General features: G+C 42.3%; 2 long non-coding RNA genes across 4 annotated transcripts in view; both read left to right on the forward strand.

Moving 5' to 3' along the window:
* The window catches only part of LOC136786858 (uncharacterized), a 134229-nt gene extending 129506 nt beyond the window's left edge, over nucleotides 1–4723 (forward strand). For all 3 annotated transcript variants that reach the window (XR_010826327.1, XR_010826328.1, XR_010826326.1), the window contains 2 exons: nucleotides 3935–4030; nucleotides 4417–4723. This is a non-coding gene — a long non-coding RNA (uncharacterized lncRNA). The remainder of the gene's footprint in view (nucleotides 1–3934; nucleotides 4031–4416) is intronic.
* A 16362-nt stretch (nucleotides 4724–21085) lies between these two features.
* Nucleotides 21086–22461, forward strand: part of LOC106042564 (uncharacterized) — a 69367-nt gene continuing 67991 nt past the window's right edge. Inside the window, exon 1 of the long non-coding RNA XR_010826331.1 lies at nucleotides 21086–22308. This is a non-coding gene — a long non-coding RNA (uncharacterized lncRNA). The remainder of the gene's footprint in view (nucleotides 22309–22461) is intronic.

A 22461-nucleotide genomic window follows, 5' to 3' on the forward strand; every position in this document is an offset into this window, starting at 1 on the left:
TTCTCTGTCTGCCTTTGATAGCATCAGCTGAGAAGCCTGTATTGTCTCCTAGGTTGTTAAGTGCCTAGCAAGTCTGGGATTTAGAATTAAGTCGAAGGAAAAAAGAGACACCTTTGAAATCACTTTGTATTGTGAGTTACCTGCCTTCAGCTTGAAGTCCCTTGTCTCAGCCTAGAGGTGTATGGGCTCAAAACAGAGTCTCACTAAGCTCCTTCCTCCTGTAAAAACTGACAAAGGTTTCAAAACAACAGTTGCAGTCTGGAGAGGGCACCTACCTCTCCTTCCACAGACGGGACTTCCCAAACACACATATGGAGGGTAGCTGTTTGTCACAAACCACTTATTCTGAGTGTCCCAGTGGTTGTGGTTGCTGAGCACAGGAGCGCATGCATTGGCATCCACAGGCCTCAAACCTGGAGCTCAGGATCCCAAAGGCCTCTTTGTGAGGGGATGTGTTTGTGCTTCAATTGGTTATGGGGGAAAGATGTCTGGTGTGGAGCTGCTGCTTTATGCGTAAGCAGCTGTGCTTGCTCAGGTTTGTGGGGTCAAATACCTGGCTGATGGCTGGCTGGGAGTAAAAGCACTTGAGGCTGTTTAAATGTAGGGCAAAGCCATGGCTGGAACTGGCTTTGTTCTTTTCTGCCAGTGAAGACAGATAAGGTTTGTCATCTGTGATTTGTCTGTAAGAAGGGCTGTTACAGCAATTAGCTTCTAACTTTCATTTCACAGCTTCTGCTCATTATCTTTGATAAATGAAGGGTGCTTAGGATCAGGAGTGCCTCCTGAGATGGAGGGGCTTAACCATGACACCTGTACATGCAAGCACAAGCTGAAATCACTCGTGCAATGTTGGCTTCACATCACTGCTGTTCTGCCACCTGTTAAATTGCTTCACCTCGGTGCTCTGCTGGGTCATGTTCCAGTGAGCACTACATGCATAATCTACCTCTGAGTTTAGGTAAATGGAGTAAATTCACTCTCCTTCTTTACTGTCTCACTTGCCTTCCCTCTTGTGCTTTGTGTGACAATGAATTTTGCACCACTGGACTGGAATCAAACAGAAAGCCACTGGTAACTTCTTTTTCAAGTGATGAGGATTGATGTGGGGAAGGGGAACAACCTTCTGAGTTGATCGAACATCTGGGAATCTTGAAGAAAGTTGCTCAGCTTGTGCTGGAACAGACCCACAAAACTGAAAAATAGAATTAACCCTCAAACATCCATCACCACTCAAAATCTTCCTCTGATTAAACTGCTTGGAATTCTACTTGACAATGACAAAGAATGGCATTTGAGAAAGGTCACAAGAAGCACTTTCAAATTCAGTCATCTGGAATTGATATGTATTTAGTTTGCTCAGTTGTAATGTATTGATCACTACAGTGATTTCAGAGCTCTGCATTTTCAGTGAGGAGAATGATCTCAGGTAGTAGACTCAAACCTATCTGCCCCTTGCTATGCACTTAGGGCAGGGCCACAAAAGGAAGTTCCCTCATGGCGGGGGGTAGGCTGTGGAGGTACACCATGTGAGCTACCCCAACAGTTATTGCTTCTGGATGCCCTGCCTCCCAGTGAATGCAAGGGCAGTCAACGTAACTGATCCTTCCGTGCAAGTGGGGCAGCTTCTTTCCATTAACCACGGGTAAAAGTGTGCACGTTGACTCAGAAGAGGCAATACGCTGGGTCACCATCCCACCTTACCTCATGGTAACTATTGATGCCTGTACTGTATGTCGTGACCCCACAATGAATGACTTTTAGACTGAGACTTCTTGAAGTCACAAGCCACACACCAAAATCTTCATCTGAGAAACAGCTACTAGGCATGCTTCCCATGGCCCAGGAAGCCCAGAGGAGGGAGAGCTCCGGGAGCAATTCACAGGTAGGATGAGTTAATGGCTTCTGTGAGGTCCCACGGCTCCACGAGGGATGGGACTGTGCTGGCATGACAGCTGAATCCAGGGCATCTCGGTGAGAGTAGCAATGACTGACCTCACTTGCTCCACAGGGACTGAATTAGCTGGCAGCCCCTGTGCCAGTACAGCTGCAGTGATCTTGTGGTGGCAATCTGCCCAGAGAGCTCCATTAGGGCACCACTCCTTCAAGTGCCTGTGGACAGCTGAAGAACCACTGCTTGGCAGCACTTGTAGACTGAAGGGTGCTCCTCTTGTTTATAAAAACAAAACCAGAACAAATGAACAAGCTCAATCCATTTGCTCTCCAGCCACCACAAACAATTTAACCGTCCAGCTCTGTCCAGCTGGTTGGTGCACTAATGTGACAGTGCACAAAAAGATGCGTACTTGATGTGTACCTTTCATGTACAAAGAATAGATCCCATCTTTCTACTGAAGGCCTGAGAATGTTACACCTGAGCTACTGAAGGTATTACGTGGCTATCATACTAGTGGGTTGTATTCTTTCTCTTCAGTGTTAGCTCTGCAACCCTGGAGCCTGAAAATGGAGGATGGAGCACTAGAACTACAGGACTACAATCCAAGATAATTACACAGTGTCTTAAGTCCTCTTACTCAGCAGTGAAAGAATTCCTGCCAAGCCAAATCACTCCCACCCAAAGCTGAATTAACTTGCTTCTGTAGCAGTAACAGAAACATTTTTGCTCTGTCTCAGTACAGACTGAGGGAAAATGATGCTGTTGAGTAAACCCTCTATACTTACCTGCCTCCTAAGTTTCACTGTGGACCATCTACAGCTAAGTAAGTGAACACACATTTCAAAGCACTAACCCCAAACTTTCAGATACCTCTGTTTCTGAATTAGACATAGACTGTCATTTACCATCTAGGTATTAAAAGACATTGAGTGCACCCATCCTTTCTAAAAGTTTCAACACTTTTGGAAAAACAAAACAAATCAAATCAAAACAAAACAAAGCAAAAAAAAAAAACACAAACAAAAAAAAAACCACAAAGTGAGTTGTGTGCTGTTCATGCATTTGGAACCTCAGTATCCTGATCTTCCCGCAAGTAGAAAACTGCCTCACAGATGTGAGTGGATTTATATGAAGAACATTCTGTAGAAACTGGGGAAAAAATTAAACATTGCCTTTAATCAGTGTAGCAGAGACAGTGGGCAGCGAAGTAGGAACTTGTTAGCCAAGTCTCCATGGTTGAACTCTGGGACAGGGCTAGAGCTGCCAAAAGTCTTGCCACTTCAGACACATGGCTGCTCTGCATGTGCAAATCAGCTTGGGCAGGGAAAGCTGCCCTGACAGCAGATTTCCAGTTACACTCACTGGCAGGCAAGCCTAGGGTATGTAGGAGAACAACACAGAGAGAAAGAGTCTTACTCCCTGCCTCATGCTCAGCGTCAAGACCTAGTGTACACAACTGCTCCACCCTGCACAGGGCAAAGAATAAATGGAAATTATGTCTTACTGGATCAAATGTTATCTCCTTACTCCTTTTTGCCTTTGTTATTGGTAATAAACAAAAGGGAGTTTAACTCATACTTAAAAATGACAAACTCTTTTGTTCTGCTCATATCTTCAGAAACCATTGTTTGGGATTGTTTACCCTTTGCTAGGAGCTACAGATGACTTTGCAGGACTTTTCCGAGAGCAAGAAGAGGGACTGTCCTGTCATAATCACTGAGGTGGGGCCGGTACCAAACTTTCAAGAAAACATATTTAAAGTAACAGTGCATGTAAATCTGGTAGCTCTACTTTTTCACTTTATCATCTAAATACTTCAATATGAGAGGAAAAATGAAAACATAGTTCCCTTCTCATAACATCTGTCTCATCAGGACATCTTCTCCAGTGCAGGTAGGATTCAATCTTGAGGTGTTTTTTCTTCTTCAAGAGATACGGGAGATTGGGCTGGAGAAAAGCAAATTCTTCTGTAAGGCAAACAAGGATGTACAGTAACTCTTAAATCTTCCTGAAGTTTGTATCCTGATTTTTCTCTTCCAGATAATTTTTATGGAGGTTTTCATAGCCTGGGAGAGGCTGTGAAAGAGATCCCCATCTTTCTCATCTCGTGTCTTGCACAGCACAAAGTTGAAACAGGTATGTTGTTGTCCCAGCAATAAGCACATGGTTAATTCTGGACCAGAGAATTATGTTCAAAATGTTTCTGAGTTCAGAGCAGAGTCTGGCAAAGCTGTGACATTCTGGCACAAATCATTCTTATTATATAGTCTCCAATTGGAACAAAGCTGTTGGTTAGCCCTTTCTTCTAGGAAAGAGTTTTGCAGCAAGGCTTAAAATGCTTAATGGTGTCATTTGAACGTCCTTTAAATTCACTCATGGGGATGGGGAATATAATAATTAGATAATATCAGCAATAGCACTAGGATAAGGCAAACTAGGACATCCAGGCTTGTTACACGCTAAGGTTAACTATGCTATATCAGAAAATTAATTTTACATATGTTTGTTTCTGTACAATCCAGGGAATGGTGACAAATGGAACATAGTCATTCCACTGAGAAACACCAAGAGAAATACCAAGCAGAGCCAGGAAATTGCTGTCAGGCAGCAATGACATCAGCCCACAGCCCTTGCCAGCCTCCCTCCATCACTTCAACAGATCCAGATCGCTGCTCTGGAAAGGGCCACTCCCTTTCCCTTGAATCAGAGAGCACATGATCAGATATAAAAGGCATTTAAAAAAAATTTAGAAGAGCGTTGTGAGCACTTGACATCTAATGTTGAATGTGCGATTCATTTGTTTTTATGAATAAAATAATCAGCATTTTGGATGGATCCCCTTCTTCTTGCCCTACTGTTGTCCCCCTTAAATTTTGCTTTTTTTCTACAGAGCAAGTTAAAAGGATAAAAGTTCCTATTTTAAAAAGTAGATCATCCCCTCCACAATGTATTTTGTTACCTTATGCTTTTAGGCTGCATCCACTGCTGCCATTGTTTCTCTAGCCTGCTTTTGAGATTGTGTATAATATCTGTGTTCCTGAGTGAATCAGTCATTGTTCATGTCAAAAGGGTGAGGAACCCAACTGCTAATTCAAGTTCTTTGCTTGCTTGGCTTGTTCATTTCATAAATAGCAGAAAATGTTCTTCAGTCAGTGACTGATTTATTTTCAAAGTTTAAAAATGTTAAAATATACTTTTTGGAAAATGGAATTTGATCTTCCCAAAGGAGTCACTGACATTCAGTTTTCAGATATTACTATAAATATGCCTAAAAATCATCAATGGTTAAATAGAACTGCTTCCAGGAATGTTTTGATGGCTTACAAGTGTCAAACTAGAGGTTATTTTAACTATTTTAAGTTGCAGAACCTTCAAAAGACAGTGACAGCTGAAATAACTGAGTAATCTTATGTAGCAATTGATATGGCTGGAAAAGCATGAGAAGGCATATATAGGTTTCAGCATTTATGATATCACACAGGTAAAAAAAAGAAATGTTTTTATTGAAAGAATTGTGTTTTTTACTTCAGGATAGATAAGGTTTTTTTCCATACAATTGGAAAAAACTCAGTGAAGGCAAAGTACGTCAATTTTATCACGAGGTAAACTCAGCAAAATCAATTCTGTTGTCCTCATTGACAGTTATTAAATTATTTTGGATTTTTTTACATTGGAATACCTCACATAAATTAATATTACAACTTGTTTGCACTGTTCTGGATAATCAATGTGAAAAGTCAACTATTTCACTTGCTCTTGTGTTCAATTTAAATGGCAGTTAAAATCACAGACACTCTATTAGAAGTTATTTTTCATGCTTTCTATCTACCAAGCAGCATCGTGTCACATAAACTCTCATTATTTGGAGGTGAACATGTTTCAGTCTGAATCTTGACAAAAGTGGGAATTTCTAGTCTTTGTGGGAAAGGGGAAGGGGAAGGGGAAGGGGAAGGGGAAGGGGAAGGGGAAGGGGAAGGGGAAGGGGAAGGGGAAGGGGAAGGGGAAGGGGAAGGGGAAGGGGAAGGGGAAGGGGAAGGGGAAGGGGAGGGGAGGGGAGGGGGGGAGGGGAGGGGAGGGGAGGGGAGGGGAGGGGAGGGGAGGGGAGGGGAGGGGAGGGGAGGGGAAGGGAAGGGAAGGGAAGGGAAGGGAAGGGAAGGGAAGGGAAGGGAAGGGAAGGGAAGGGAAGGGAAGGGAAGGGAAGGGAAGGGAAGGGAAGGGAAGGGAAGGGAAGGGAAGGGAAGGGAAGGGAAGGGAAGGGAAGGGAAGGGAAGGGAAGGGAAGGGGGAAGGGAAGGGAAGGGAAGGGAAGGGAAGGGAAGGGAAGGGAAGGGAAGGGAAGGGAAGGGAAGGGAAGGGAAGGGAAGGGAAGGGAAGGGAAGGGAAGGGAAGGGAAGGAAAGGAAAGGAAAGGAAAGGAAAGGAAAGGAAAGGAAAGGAAAGGAAAGGAAAGGAAAGGAAAGGAAAGGAAAGGAAAGGAAAGGAAAGGAAAGGAAAGGAAAGGAAAGGAAAGGAAAGGAAAGGAAAAAGCACAAGGTCAAATATATTGTTAACTGAAAGAAGATCTTATAACTGCAGCTGTGTTTTTGGATTTGGAAACCTTGTGTCCCCTCCTATATCTTTTACAGTTGTCTTGAGAGATCTTTCACCTGTTTGATTCACTCTTCCCTGAAGTTATACTAGATATTACCTTAGTCTGCAAACAGTTCCATTCTCAACCTTCTTCTTTTTCTCAGATCTCTACCACTTAAAGTCTCTGCCTATCGAGAATAAGGATATCATATTTATTTGTGGCTGACACTGCAATTACAAAAGTCATAAAAATAGACAATTTTCTGCAGGAATTATGTGAATGTTTGAGTGCAGAATTTATCTCCTTTGCAGTTTTGATCAACATCCTAGAAAAATAATACTGGAAAAAATTAAGAGTACATTGAAAAAATATGGAAAAAAAGTAATAAAAATAGGTGTTAGTAGAAATAGAAACTTGTGACTACATTAAAATGGAATCTGACATGGTCCGTGTCTTAGTCTTTCCATGACTTCCAAAACCAACTTGAACCTACGTTCCAAAAATCATACTAACCTGTACTGGCATATTTGGAAGACAGATGTACAACATTTATTTATTTGTTTATTTATTTATTTATTTATTTATTTTGATTTTTGCAGTCCTAGTGTTTGTTTGTTCATTCATCTATTTTTTCATTCCAAATTGAAAACCTAAATTGACTTAATTTCAGGTTAAAATTATACTTGTAAACCTGATATATACATTTGAATTTATTTTTCTTGAGTGGTTGGACAGCTTTACCTTTTATTTTAAACCACTGAGCTTATTTGTAATAGAAAATTATTTCCTCCTTCTTAAAGATGTTAATATTTGCTAAATCACCATTAGTTTATTACTAAGTTGATTTGAATCTGTGTTTTTTGGGTAGCATATGAATTACTTTTCAAATATTATCCAGCTCCAGTTTGGATATACCAGACTTTGTTTCTTTATATACCAGCCTATCTGGTTAATTATTCCTGGAAGTTTGCCTTTGTTAAAAATGTATTTATTATTGATTCATCCATAATTGCTTCAAATGTATATTTAAATTATACACTGCTTTCTTTAGACATCAACTGAAGCAATTAATGGCTTGCATGAGGTTTGTCCTTCATAAATATCATTAAAAATTCCTCCCTTCAAATGGAAATAGAGCTTCACAGAGCTTGTTCTGTTGTGACACAATTGCAGCTGTTTTCCTGTTCCAGCTCCTGAGGAATGTATATCCATTAAAGAGTCATTAGATAAAAATGCACAATCAACTCCTCAGCAGGAACAAGAACCCAAGACCACTCACCAAGCCATGGGAGCACTCTAGGCGGCAGGCTAAATGCAGATACTTTTTTTTTTTGTTTCTTTCCCTGACTTTATCAATCTATCTATCACTCCTTCCTGCATGGTGATGTGGCTTCATTGCAATGATGTCAGCACTATTGAGTGTTAGGTAAGCCTGATGATATACTGGATGGAACTGCCTTCAGCTAGATCTATATTAATAAACTAAATGAATTAAAGGTGTTCCTGGGCACTGAAATCCACATCTATGGCAGCAAACTGCTGGGTGAGTGCATGCAGGCTGTCTACTGGGAAAGGTCCCTTCAACTCCCAAACCATTCTCAGGATTTAGTTGGGGAGAAAGCTGATTGATGTTGGCATAACTCATTCCATGATCCATCTTCAGAGCTTATGAGTTTGTACAAACCTAACCCAGTAGCCGTAAATGTTCCCATATACCATTTCATTTAATAATGAAAAGCTTGGAAGCCTCACTGTACTTGGAGACAAAGCAACAACTTGCAAGTCTCAAGGTGAGGTGCCCTGCAGAGTCAAAGTGGCTTTTGGATAGGCATAGTTGCAAAAAATATCTGTCATTATGGACTACCAAGTAACGATGGGTTTGGAGAGATTTGTTTTGGTACGGGTTTCTTTCTTAAACTCAAGTATCTAAGTGCTACCCTGGGAGTCCTCGGCTCTTCCAAGAAAATTTCACAGTGATAGTAATACAAAGCACATTGCAATAGCTGAAGGCTATACTTATGGAGAGCCATAGCCCATTTCTGTTTGAATAGCTCAATCTACTCACACAATCCCAGGTGATAATCTAGAAGGGTGCAGGGGCTAGATCTGTATTCCTAATTAGATTTGTAGTTCTCTGCAGAGAGAGCTGAGATCTTCAGCACGCAGAGTTATCCATTAGTGTTTATTATCTCATTTGGAGCCCTTTGTTGTCTAAGCTGAAAAGTCAAGATAGAAAAATGCCATGTTTTATTTCCAGGTAAAATCAGAAACAGAAAGAAGGAAATGGTTAAAAGACTTCACTGATCACGAAGTTAAATGTTGTTACATGTGTTGGACTTATTTACATATAGAATGATGAAGTTAAAAAAAAAGAAAAAAAGAAACAAAACAATTTTGCTTAATTACTCTGTATGTTTCTAAATGCGTGTTTCCACTTCTCACTCATTTTGCCTTCAGAAAATGGAATGATCCTTTGTAATACTCTTGGAAGCAAAAGAGTAGAGCCTTTTAACCTTGATTCAGCATCAGTTTACAGTGTGGCAAATCTTTCCACTGCTGTTCTCTGGATGCTTATAGTAGATAGCACAAAAGACTTCAACAGAAATCGGTGGTGTTACTCCTACAAAGCGTTTTACTTTTGCATATCATCTTTTTGTATCCCAGGATGCTCCTATAAACTTAAGTAATGTGGGTTTTCTCCACAGGAGTAGTTTTGCCCACTGATTTTGTGGGAAACATTTACATGCAAGCAGTGAATACAGCTGATTTCCAGTGTAAATAAGAGTTCATGACATAAAAGTCCCAGCTGCAACACAGCTCTGGCCCCTATCTCCAGTTTTAAGAGATCCAATAACCTAGAAATGAACAACACTGACTTTTGTGCTGTTAAAAATCCAAGGCATTTCTTCCTTCACTGTATAGTCTTCAAAGTAAACTTGACCCTGGCTGTGAAATTCTCTCACGCATTGAGATACCAGCTTTTTGTATACCACGGACATGGCAGGTTTCTGACTGATGCTTGGTTTAGACACATACACAAAGTGCCTGAGGCACCCGTGGAGCCTAAACAAAGAAGCCTAGGGAAGGTCTCACCATACCTATTGTCTTACACTGACATCGGCCTTTCCATTACAAAGCCCTGCAAGACCTAAAGTAATCAATAATGATGAATGTGGTTTCTTCCCTGTGTGCATCTGAGACAGATGGAGAGTCACTGTGGACAACAATAGCCTGCCGGCAAGGGCCCTGACATGGTTGCTTAAAAAAAAGAATATTAGAAGAAATCCACCCACCCCCAACACCCACATAAGAATGAAGTACCAGGTTTTGTGTTTTCTTTTTCCATATTTGCCTGCTTGCTGACAGATTCCTTCAGAAAGCAGTAACTTGATTGTTTGCTTTCACAAGGACCAGCACTGTTGCTGAGCAGCATCCATCTCTCGGGGAAATGTGATGGGCAGATTTTCGACATGATTTCCTCTCTCTGCATCTCCCTTCCTTTCCAAACTCCCATTTCCTGAGATCTCTTCATCTCTTTCGCCATCTCTCTCCTCTCTTGCCTATTTCATTTGCTTCCCAGTGTGCTCTTCTACAGAGACATCATATGGCTGAAAATAAATGCCTCGTGTGGTCTTGGAAAGAAATTGGTAATGGAATGTTCTGCATTTTAAACCTCCTTACTGGGTCAGATGGAGGAGGCAGTGCCACAGTGACACATCCCCAGACAGACTCCAGGCAGGAGGTTGGCTTCATGCTGTGAGCAGGTGCTGCATACACCTTGTCCCAGCCCAGCCTGCTCACATTTGCTCTGCCCGCAGCACGTCTCCCCTTTGGCTGAGGTACAACCAGTCCTCTGGTAAATGCACAAAGAAAGGAAATCCAAACAGACTGGAAGTCAACAGGAATTGGTTAGTTTTCGAGTGTTGTTTTTATTTATCAGTTACCTTATATTTCCCTTGCCAGTAGAAGTGCACCTGGATACTTGGTAGGGATGATGAAAAGTCATCAGTGGTATGTATAAAAACATTTACCAGTGGCACTCACCTTAGAAAGTGATTTTAGTAAAACCAGGAGCAATGAGAGACCAAAACAGGAACATAAACAAGAATCTGTGAGGTTGCATTTGGTCCTCAGTTCCAATGGGATGGGAGAAAAGCTTTCCTGTTTAATCATTATTAATAGAAAGCCCAATGTGAACATATTGACAGGCTTTTATTATATTACTAATTCATCAGAAACTGTCCTAGTAGTATTTTACACGGAGTTCAGCAGATTGTGTAGTAGTGGATGTAAATAAAGAAATGTTTCATGAAAGACACCAGATATATTAGGGTCTTAATTATCACATAATGGGACTGCTTGATCTTAAGCTATGGCTGGCTTTGTTCCTGAACATATGAACCCCTCCTCATTGATACACACTTCTAACTGTGTGCACTACTCCACTGATCACCTAGAAGGATATGTAATAATGCTGGCACACTTTGCTTTCCTGGACAAAGGCACACACTGCAAAACCCTTGCTAAATTATTGACCAGTGTGTCCTTGTGCATCAAGGGGAAAAAACCCATTGGAGTCAAAGCTTGTGACATGCAGTGTATGCTTCTTAACTTCCAGACTTGTTTGTGTGGACCCCAGCAACAAGTGAGTTTCTAACCTGTCCCTTCCCTTCTCTTCTCAGCCTCGCTCCTCCAGAAGAGCAGGTGTGATCTGTCTGCTTCAAACCCAGCACCATCCACACTAGTGGAAAGGACAGAGAAGAGGCAGGCTGGCATTTTGAATAATTTATTCCAGTCTTCCTGCATGGGTGGGGAAGTAAAAGGCTTCTGGAGCCAGTGGGGATGCACTATTGCAAATGAGGGCACTGTTTAGCTCTGGATCAGGCTAATTCCTCCCTGTGGACAGCCCTTGGAAGAAAACAAAAAGCACGCCCAAAGACAGATTGTTTCCTTTACATTACTAACAAAAGTGTTTATTCTAGTAAAAAGCTGAAGAGGAGCAATTAGAGACTTCGGGGAATATGCTAAGTGAAAATGTGTTTTTGGTTATCCTGGAGTACAGATAATTTACTAAATTGCCATATTTTACTCCTTGTGGTAACCAGTGACACAGTGACCCCCTTGTGGTCATGCTCCTCCGCGAGGTTCTGAGAAACCCCATAGCCATTGCAGCTGCCCTGGGATGCTGCTTGTCGCTGTGCACCCAAGGGGGTCCCATGGAAGGTCCCCTCCTGTGTGCTGCTGCTGGGAGCTATATGCTGCCACGGCTGCATGGGGAGCAAACGTGTCGTGTGCTGCTCTGTGAGTGGGAAGGGTGCGAGGAAAATGGCCCTAAAAGCCTTTCTGTGGTTTGTTTGGGGCAACTCTATATTTACAGGGTGCCTAAAAAAGCCTTTGTCTGAATCTGTTTGGCAAGCTACAGTTATCAGTTCCAGCCCCAAAACTTAATTTACATAGCTACTCTGTCTACTGATTGGAAAGGATGAGGTGGGAAAGAGCAGGATGGACAGATGAAAATAAACCAATGCGAGCTTTACTTTTAAAACTAGCTCTTTCTCCATTATGTTACATTTTACCCCAACATGATGCCCAGTCCAGAAGCACAGGGGTAGGGGTTTGGAGCCTTCTCCCTTTCCTCTTCCAACCTCAAGCTAAGCATTTGCCACAAGCTCGGGCGCTGGGGTGGGCTTCAAGAGGGCTTTCAGCAGCCTTGCTGCATGCTTGCTGTTTATCCTGTCCTGCTCAAAGGTGGTTTGCTGGAGTATGAGACATTGTGAGCGCGCTGTAGCTCATATGTGTGTGTGTGTGTGTGTGTGTGAGTGCACACATGTGCACTTCAACATGTACCAGTGGTGAGGTTGGGGGACATTACTGCTCTGTTATAACAGCCAGGCTGTCCTAGGCACATCCTCTCTGCATCTGTCCCTCTAGCTCCAGCCATCTGCTGCTCTGAAGCCACTATGTCTTTCCTTCAAGGACATTCAACAGTCTTTTGTGAGAGATGTGAAGGAAACCTTGTGAGACTATAGCCCTTTCCCTACTCCAGCCTTGTATGTCCCCTAGTGTGGCCCCAGCTGTTTTCATTCTTTCCCACTGTATTTAAACAGGATTTTACAAAAAAAAATGTACCTCTCCTAACCTTTACCATCATTCAGTGTTTCCTCTCATCCCTTAAAGACTTGTACACAATTCTAAAATAGAAGATGACAGCTTACCAAGATGAACCCTTAAAAAACTCCAGTGACAATAAAGTAATAATACCTCATTATCCCTTAGATCCCTCCCTACTCTTTTTTTTTTCTTTTTTTTTTTTTTCCTGACCTCTACCCAGAGCTCCAGAACTATATGTTTTGAAGGTCAGCAGACCAGTGTATAGTCAATTAGTCGATTTTGGATAAAGCAGCAGGCTGAATTCCAGCATTGTAGCCTGCTGCTAGGTCTCCCTGCCTGCCTGTAATCTGAGAGCTACAGTACAACCTTCTGCAGCACAGAGAGAGAGGCAATGATTTATATGGAAAGGTAGCTAGTCCCTCTTGCAGATCACTGGTTTCATGCTTCAGATAAAACATCCATCACCAACCCGTTGTCAGTTTCCATCTTCAGGTAGCTTTAATGCAATATGTATCTCCCTCCTCTGCCAAAAAATCTGCAGTGACCTCCTCTTGAGATGGCTATGCCCTGGGCAGCAGTAGCAGGATCCACACCTGAAAAGAAAGCCTGTAGGTTTTTGAGCATGCAGCAGTGAGAAAACACTGATTTGGCTAAAGCTGCTACTAAAAGCATCTGTTGCTATAAAAAGCTGTACACCATGAAGAGACAGCAGATGCACAGTCTCGGCTGGCTGGTCAGTGCAAGCCCTGCCAGTTCCCAGCACTTTCCCCATCCTGGTAGAGGCGGCTCTATCTTGTGTGGGCTGAGCCTTGGATTTCTCATGCTCTGTCAGATTGCTCCTGCTGAGTCATGTGAACCAGAAACATGTAAATAGGCACCATGTGTTGACCCCATGACACACATTGAACTCAGGGACTGGCTGTACCAAGTCCTATCCTACAAAAGGCTGGCATTGTGTTAATGGACTACTTCCTGACGGACCTCTCTTAGCAATTGCATGAGTGTGCAGTGTTTTGTGCTGCTTAAAAGACTAGGCAGATCTCGGCTGGATGGAAATAAAAAGTGTGGCCATACCATCTTCTGTGCACTTTCCATGTCCCTATTTAACAGACGTTAAGCCCAAGCAATTCCCTTGCCATCATTCAAACATCTTTACTTAATTAAGCCACAAATGGTCAATGTATCTATTTCCAAGTGTGCACGCAGCAGCCCAAACTGAAGAGGGGGCACCTGTTGTTCTGTAGAGATTTGGCTCTGGTGGCAAGAAGAAAAAATCTGAAACAAAACTTCTTGATCTGGCCCCACGTGTCCCTATCTGGCTCACTGTTCACAGCATTGTAGGGCTACATCTGTAGCAGCAAGCTGAACAAGCCTGAGACTGCTGTTAGTGCAGAGCGGCTGGCAGACGATGAGCCACATCCATGCTGTTGCACTCTCCCCACCCAGGACTGAATGGCTGCATGCAAACAGCCAGCAGGGGATGGTCTCTGGGCTGTGTGACACCCAGGCCTCACCTGTGAGTTGGGATATTAGGATGTGCTAAAGGCTTGCCAGAAACTATTCTGATAAATTAACAATGCAGGTGGTCAAGTGGATGGAAAGGGAATGTTCCTTGGCACTGTAATAGGCAGGCTATAACAGATATAGCCAAGCAGCCCACATCCTGCACAAAAAGCTCTGTGTTTTCAGCCCACAACAACTGCTTTCTAGTGTCTCAGACACCCTCGCTTTGGATTTCTAAGGCATATTAGAAGCTGCCACATCAACACACCACACAGCTAATTAGAGACCTTTTCCCTGTTCATATTCCTGTACAGTAGCTCACCCTTCATTTAATCTTGCTCCACTTCATCTCCTAGTTTTAAGCGCAGCCAAAAGAAAAGAAAAAAAGGAAAAAAAAAAAAAAAAAGCGTACTTAAAGGAGTTTAAATTATACTGCTGATACTGAAATTACAGTATTCATGCTCTAAATTATACTTCCAACTTGGATGTTACCTTTTCCTACTGCATCAGGAACAAACCCATGGGGCCTTTCCTTTCTGCATTCAGTCATCAAATGAAAATACTTTCCTTCTGCCTGAGTGATGCAATCTACCGTGATCAGCAGAGTGATGTGGTCATATACTGGAGCCCACAACCCAAGTGCTGTCTTGAGTTGTTTTTACTGTGCCGAAACTGCCACAGCTTCTGTGGCATCTGTGAGCTCAGCTCTGAGCATCATGTGACAGGAATTATGTTGTGTTTGACAAATTCTGCCAGTTGCAAATTACCTTGTACACCTAAATGATACATAAGTAAGGTCTAATAATAGCAAGAGGAAAAGCTGCTCCAAAATACTTCTATGCATCATTCATAAGGGTACCAGAGCTCACTGTTCTGTTCTGCTCTTGATCCTGAAGATAATTCTCACCCAGTATTTCTACTAGTCTGACTAGCCGTGCACGCAGAAATGTACATGCCCATTAGGAACTTGCTGTGCTTGGTGTACTCAATCTCATGTTCGTTAATGCACTCCACTGGTGCCCTTTTTCTCTCGCCCACCCATTCCTTGCTGTGCTGATGGTTACTCATGAGATGCTCCCAACCAAACTCGTGGGATGCGGTGTAAACTGAGAGCTGCCAATCTGGCTGCATTTTCAGATTTTGAGAGTGGGAGAAATCCTTGCAAATGTCATTTTAGCTTCTATTATACCCGTAGATTAGTTTCTAATGCATATGTAAATGGGTATAGGATTTACTAATGTTTTATTACCCACAACTCTCCTGTATTTTTATATGAAAGCTCAAAATATTTTAATGTAGATAGAAGATGATTAAATGTAACATTACCTAAATGAGCATCATTATCAAGTGATAGTTTTAAATTAAAAAAAAAATGTTTGTTTGTTTATATCTATTTTGTCTATTTTTTCCCCTTCACATGTTTGTATTTTCTCTTGTAGTCATTTAAAAATGAAATCTTCCAGGTTTCCACAGATTCAGTCATTTGATTTGATGGGGTTGGAACAGGAGTGCCTCCTTGCTCTATGGAGGAAGACCAGCATAACCCAATGGTTATTTTATACCCTGCTATCTGGAAAGGGGTTAGACAAGCCCATGCAACTTTTCCTTCCATTACCAGAAGACAAAACCCTCTGTGGTGTAATCTGGAAATCTGAGATAATTGGTATGACTCCTGACTTGACCATGCAGCCTAGAAACCCTTTTAAACTCCTGGGAGTTTCTTTATGAATGTCATTCACAGAGCTGGTCTTCAGTGCTACAGAACAGCTCGATAGTCACTTGTCAGACAGCAGTTGTGGGGTGTTTTCTGTGTCTGTTTCTCACCAACATCTACTTGATAAACCTGGGGAGCAAAAATAATCTTTCAATTCAACTGTGTGCTGTGCATGGAACTAGCCTTGCTACCATATCGTTGTGATGGAAAATGGCTATGCAAGACAGTGGAGCTGACATACCATTTTCTGCCTTTGTGTTGTAATTCTGAGGGCAAACAAGCCTTGTGACCTGCACTTACCTCTTCCTGCCAGAGAAGCCACTCTGTGCTTCCTTTAGCAACCACTTTGTTGCTGAGGAGGTAAGTGCTGTCCTGCAGTGGGACAGAGCTGATTTTCTTACGTAGCTTCAATGAGCAAATACCTCAGCATCAGAGTACAATCAAAAGTAGTGCAGCTCTGTTGATGGTCTTGGCATGGAGACTGAGAACTGAAAAGGTCTAGACACAGAAGTTGAAGCCAAACTCCCAGAGAAATGATGAGTATAAAGGGATAATTGCACAGACAGGGCAGGTGTCCAGATTGGAGGTGAAGGGTCCACGTTTTGACTGACACGTTTGTTTCAGTTGCTGCTTTCGCTCACTTTTCCAGTTGCTATGGGGAACTCACTCTTTTGCCATACACTGTACTAGACATCAGACAAGGACCAACCTGGGTCAGGAGACAGGCTGTCAGGGTGTCAACCCGTACTCCACACTGCCTGGTGTGTTGCCCTTCTTGTGGAGCATGGCACAATTGCTGTGCTAGGCTGCAAGGTCCCAACCCATTTGCAGCAGGATTGAGTTTGCCTCATGCACTTCCAGGTTGGCAGAGCAGATCCAAACCTTTCCTTTCTTCACCAAGGCAGAACGCACCACTTGGGGTGCTTAGGATTTTTGTAATTCACCCATGGTGAGAAAGCAAGACTCTCTGTTTCCAAGAAAGTGAAGCTGACAAACAAAAATGGATAATCTATCCTTCCTTGCAATACAATGTGCTAGATATTTGAGCCTTGTGGAGAAAAATTGTATGAATTGCATGGTCAGGGACTTAATAATTCTTAGAAATGAATCACTGCTGTCAGAGTTTCTATGGGAACAGAGAAATAAATGAATAATTAGGCTATTTTCAAATTAATTCTATCAGAAGATCCAAATGTTGTGCAATGGCTAGAAGTATCTGAAGAAATAAATCATTATATTATTTATATTTTGTTAGTTACTGTTACTGTTTCTTTCTTTCTTTCTTTTTTTTTTTAAAGTATGTTTTATACAACGTAGTCACAAAACATTTAAACTCAACAGAAGACAAACAGGACATTTGGCTGTAAGTTCAGAACAATGAACTCATGAGGTTTATTTTTATATGCAAGTTCAACTTGGACACATGCCATGTAACACAAAAAAAGTTACCACTTAATGCCTTTTTTTTTCTCTCCTAAAATGATGAGGGCATCTGGATCCCATTTTAAATTGCAAACTAGGCTTTTAGGCTTTTTAAAACAATTTGCATAGCTTGAACTAATCAGTGCTTTGGTTGATGTGTAGGCAGTAAAAGACAACATGACCCCAAGCATGAGGAGGTGAGGGAGAATTGCATAAGTTTTGGCATTTCCTCGATTTTGAGAGCTTGAATTTGCTACCCTGACATTTCAATGTAAGTATGGATATGTACAGCTGATGTCAGAAAGTAATGCCAGAAGAAGACCCCTAGGATAAGTTATGAATGTTTCCCAGCATCACAAGTAAATGTTTGCAGGGCCTGAACACACAGCCTAATGTTCCTTACGCAAAGCCAACATCCTCAGCCAGCTGCATCTGTCCCATGCGAGGTAAGAACCATTCACTGCGGTCCCTGAAGAACTCATGAGCTCCTGATGCCAGAGACCTAACTTCTGTGATCTGCACTGTCTGTTTCTGGTGATTCTGGGCTGATGACCCTCAGTTCCAGCTGGTTGTCTCAACATCTACCGATGCCCTGCCAATCTCCTCTCAGATTTTGGAGTGATGGTTTCCTCTCTCCAATGAAACTAGTCTCTGCAAGTGACCCCTGATTATGTTTAAGAATGGCACTTCTCCAGCCCAAACAAAATGCAGGGTCTTACAGCTGAACTACCATCAAAGCAGGTGTTGCAGGGAATAGAAATCTTCAGTTGTGTGGGAAGCAGGAGGAATGGAGAATTTTTACTCTAGACAAATCCAGTTTCCTTGGAAATGAGGAAACTCTAAGTATAACCCTCCAAACCCGAGTGTCAGCTGCATAATCCTAAAAAAAGACATCTTGGACTAGGTTTTGCCCAGATTACAGTACTCTAGAGTGGATGGTTGGAGGAGGGCTTGCCTAGCTGGAGCCCAGCACTAACAGACTGGTGAGGTGTTTCAGTGAAGCTCTGCGGGAACCCAGCTCTCTATGAAACATTTTGGTTTCATGATACAGCTTGTTCTGCCAAAAGCATTCTGGTGTTTTGATCATGCTACCCTTCAACCTTCTGCAGCATGCAAATCTTCACAGACAGCTTGGCCACTATTAGAGCTTGTTTCCAGATGGCAAAATGCATACTCTGAATCCCTAGAACAGTAGAATGGCTGTTGCTTGAAAAAAATGTTGCTGGGATTTCTTTTTGTCTTGGACAAAGACATCACAAAAAAAGATTCAGGTGATTTACCTGAAATGTTCTGAACCAGTTTTCTTTGAAGCAGATACTTGCCTGGCACCAGGGGCTGGGGAGCAGCTCTGCAGGCAAGGCCCTGGGGTGGTGGTGGGCTGGACATGAGCCCGTGGTGCTCACAGTCCATAGATCTTACCAACTGGAAATGGGCTTGTGCTCTAAGCACAATTAACAAATGATAGTGCTGCAAATGCTGCCTAAAACTGCTGTGTTGCCCCCAAGACCAGAACAGCAGAAATGATGGACAGCATTGAACCGGCACATGGTGGGGTACCTTATTCTTCCTTTGTTGCTTTTTATAGGTAGTTGATAAGCTTGTGAGGTCTGCATGTGTCTTCTGAGTAGAAACTTTACCACACAGATTGATCTGAGTAGAAACCTTACCACACAAATTGATCTGTGTAAAAACCATCAACTTCAACAACTGTGCTCAGGTCAAAGCAGTGTTACATTTTACTGTAAGCTATCTGATACAGATTAGATTTGTAAATTGAGAAGTACTGTAGAGTCCTTTTCCAGGGCTGAGCAATCCAAGAAATATTAATTTTAAAGTCGATTCAGATCTGAGCACTTGAACTGTGTCTAGAGTCTTGCACACCACCCAGCTTTTCTTAGTATCTGTCACTGTTACTGTTTGTTATGACAGCTACATTATTTGTGAGGTAATGGAACATTATAAAACAAAGCAGAACTGTTTAAAGTATCAAAATTCCCTTATTATGAATACTTTAGTCTTGGGTTTCTTTATTTTTTGGGTCACCCAGAATGTACATTTGTATACTGTAGACATGATAAATCTCTATATTAATCTTCATGACCTGCATTTGCCCTGGATCATGTGATCTCAATATTTCCATGGTAAAGAATAGCAGGAGTCTCAGTCAACTCTACATAGAAAATGTAAGACATTTATTGTGTTTATAAAATTCACTATGGGCCTGATCTTGTAATCCTTCTACTTGGTTAAATCCTCATTATTCATTTAAGGACTGAAGTAAAACTTCATATGTAAGGGAAGATTTGTAACATTAGGCCCAGCAGGATACTAACATCAGCAGCCATCATCCGTGTCTTCCATCAAGACAAGGAAGTCATGGAAATGAAACAAAAAGTTCTTGTGGAAATGATGGCATTGGCATTGCCTCTGGGGAAGGAGGGAGCATCGCCCAGCGAGTCTGCAGGTGTGCTGAGGCGAGAGGCAAGGAGCAAGGAGAGGGCAGCTCCATGAAATGAGACCACTGAACAAGGTAGGGCACTTAGGGGGACAAACCTAAAGTGGAAGAAGGCAGTTGTGGATATCGATAATAAAGCAACAGTGTTGTTAAGAACTGTTCTTCACATTAGCTTGTGATGCTGGTTTATTATTCTTATTCCATGCTCCTTGTGAACAGAGGCCCTTTGCCTCTTTGTAGCCACCCTTTAAGTACTGAATATTGTGATGAGGTCCCCACAGAGCCTTATTTTCTACAGAGTGAAAAGACCTGTCTCCTTCAGTTTCTCCTCATAGGGCAGGTTCTCCAGCCCTTTGATCATCCTCGTGGCCCTCCCAACAAGTGTTGAGTAGAGTGGGACGATCACTTTCCTGTCTCCACTGGTAATTCCCCTGCAAATGCAGCCCAGGATCCAATTTGCCTCTGCCCCAGGACAGGAGGGGACATGAGGGCAGCAGCTCTGGGCTGCCCAGCCAGCTGGCAGAAGAGGGGCTGCGTTGGACTCTGCACCTAGGGCCGAGGGTCTCCATCTCAGCCATTCTTGCAAGACGTGAGGAACGTGCCTCATTCTCACTCACTCCTACGGAAAATAAAGGAAGTCTCATTTCAGGCCTAAACACTTTTCTTAGCCCAAACCATAAGAAAACAAAACAAGCCTTGATAATGACGGCTGGCTGCACGTTAGCTGTTGCTTATCTGTGAAAGGATGCAATAAATTAAATTAATCTAAGGGAAGAGGAGGAGAGGCTGCGCTCTCTGCTGTTGTTTGTTTAGTTTAGATGAATACTAGATATCGCTAGATGCCTTCAAGTTTCAGTTTTCAAACATGTTGCCAAAAGCGTGGGAAGGCATGTATGAGAATGAGCACGACTGACGTGAGCACTCCTGGCTATTTCATTTCACTTGTCCATCTTTTCCTCACTTCTGAGGTCTTGTTATCTCTAATAAAAGCACTTACACATACTGCTGGTGGTTCTGTTTGTGAAAAAAAATGACATTTTTGGCACATGAGAATGGTCATGTGAAGTCAGAGAAGACACGGAACTCTCCTGATTAATGTATTTGTATAATTAATAATTTTGTGAACTGCCTCTAGAGACTAAAATGTAATAAGGCAGGTGTCTTTTCTCTTCTAACCTCCTGTGCCATGAGGACAAAATCTTATGAATTTTCTGTAACTCTCTTGAATTGACTCTTCTGAATAAAATTAATTACTTTTAAAAAATGCTCTCTGGGAGACCTAATTCTCTTTTATTATGAGCTGCTGACATACTTCTAATCTGTTGTTGAGACAAATGATTTTAGAATCTTTACTTCTTTTTTTCCTCAAAATCCTACTGCTTTTCCAGAGAGATTTGCAAGAAACAATGGCTCAGAAACCCTTATTTCTACCTTTATGAGCTGTCTTCAAATTTAAAAGCAGACTGCTGGCAAGGAACATTGATGTTTGCACTAACAAGGGACGTGGCACTGTAGAAGTGAGTCAGGGTATGGGATGCACATGTCTCTATGCCAAAACTAGGATTAAAATTGGTCCTCTGCACTGCCTGCTGTGGTGGGTAAGGAGAGGGCTAGCATAACAACACCTCTGTATGGTGGTTTGGGAGCATTGCTTTATCACTGAATTTATTGTTTATTTACTTAGCGGCATTGATTGTCAATCCTCTCGCTGCCTGAAGGGAGGTTAACAGCCTGCTGGGACTGGAAGTTTCATCACGGGGGGAGAACAACAGAAGGCAGAATAGATAAAGACAGGAGAGGGTATATAGCCACATTAGTCCTTGGGGAGAGAAGGAGCAGCAGAGATGACGTAAGGACTGCCAATTAACAGCAAATGCGAAGCACATGCAGCACTTGGTCCTTTGTAAGGTGTGAGAGCCACTGCAGGAGGGTCATGGAAGTTCTTGATTGTTTGAGACCTTTCTTAGACACATGCATGTTTGGTAAATGCAACGAGCTCTTGTGGTGATGCAGCTTACTTCTTGGTTCAGACCTCGTTGTCCCCACCAGGGGCTGCAGTAGTCTACATGTTAATACATATCTGGAGTTGAGGTTCTGGTTCAGTTCCCTCTGAAGGGAATCTGGTTTACATATATCAGGGGTATTCTGCAGACTGGACCAGTGCCTGGTAGTTTGGGTAGGTAGTTGCTTTACTGCTCTGGACCACAGCAACCTCCAGGCACAGCTGAGAAACACTTCTGCTGTGGAGTTGTTAGTTCATGTGCTTTAGGAGGTCAGAACCTGAAGCAGTGGACTAAGATGTTGCTTAAAATAAAGTTAATTATCATCTGTTTGCAAATACTTTTTTTTTTCTTGAAAGAAATTTTAAATAATGTCAAAAATATTCCTGATAATCAAATCTATTTAAGATGTCCTTAATTCAAAGCATTTCAGCACGCTTCAGACTTACAGATGATTTACTTGTCTTTAATAGATTCGTGAACTGTATGATCATCAAACTTCCCCAGTGATCTCCTACCTTTACCAATATGCTCTGTCTCACTTTGCCCTGCAATAGAGAGGCTGTGACAGACATCTCACTCAGAACAGTGTCAAAGAACCCCGAAAGGCTTTATTCCTTGGCTTCTTGCTCTGACATTTGGTAAGTTGCCTTAAACATATCAATAACCAACACCTTCAAGTACAGAGATGTGTATGGTGGTAGCAGGCATGTTATGAATAGCTTGGTTTTGAGAACTCCTTCTCTATCCCTGGAGACATACCCTAAAATTGAGTGGGCCGTATTAGATAACGA

This window comes from Anser cygnoides, chromosome 1, assembly GCF_040182565.1.
Source record: "Anser cygnoides isolate HZ-2024a breed goose chromosome 1, Taihu_goose_T2T_genome, whole genome shotgun sequence".
In the NCBI taxonomy this organism is placed as follows: domain Eukaryota; kingdom Metazoa; phylum Chordata; class Aves; order Anseriformes; family Anatidae; genus Anser; species Anser cygnoides.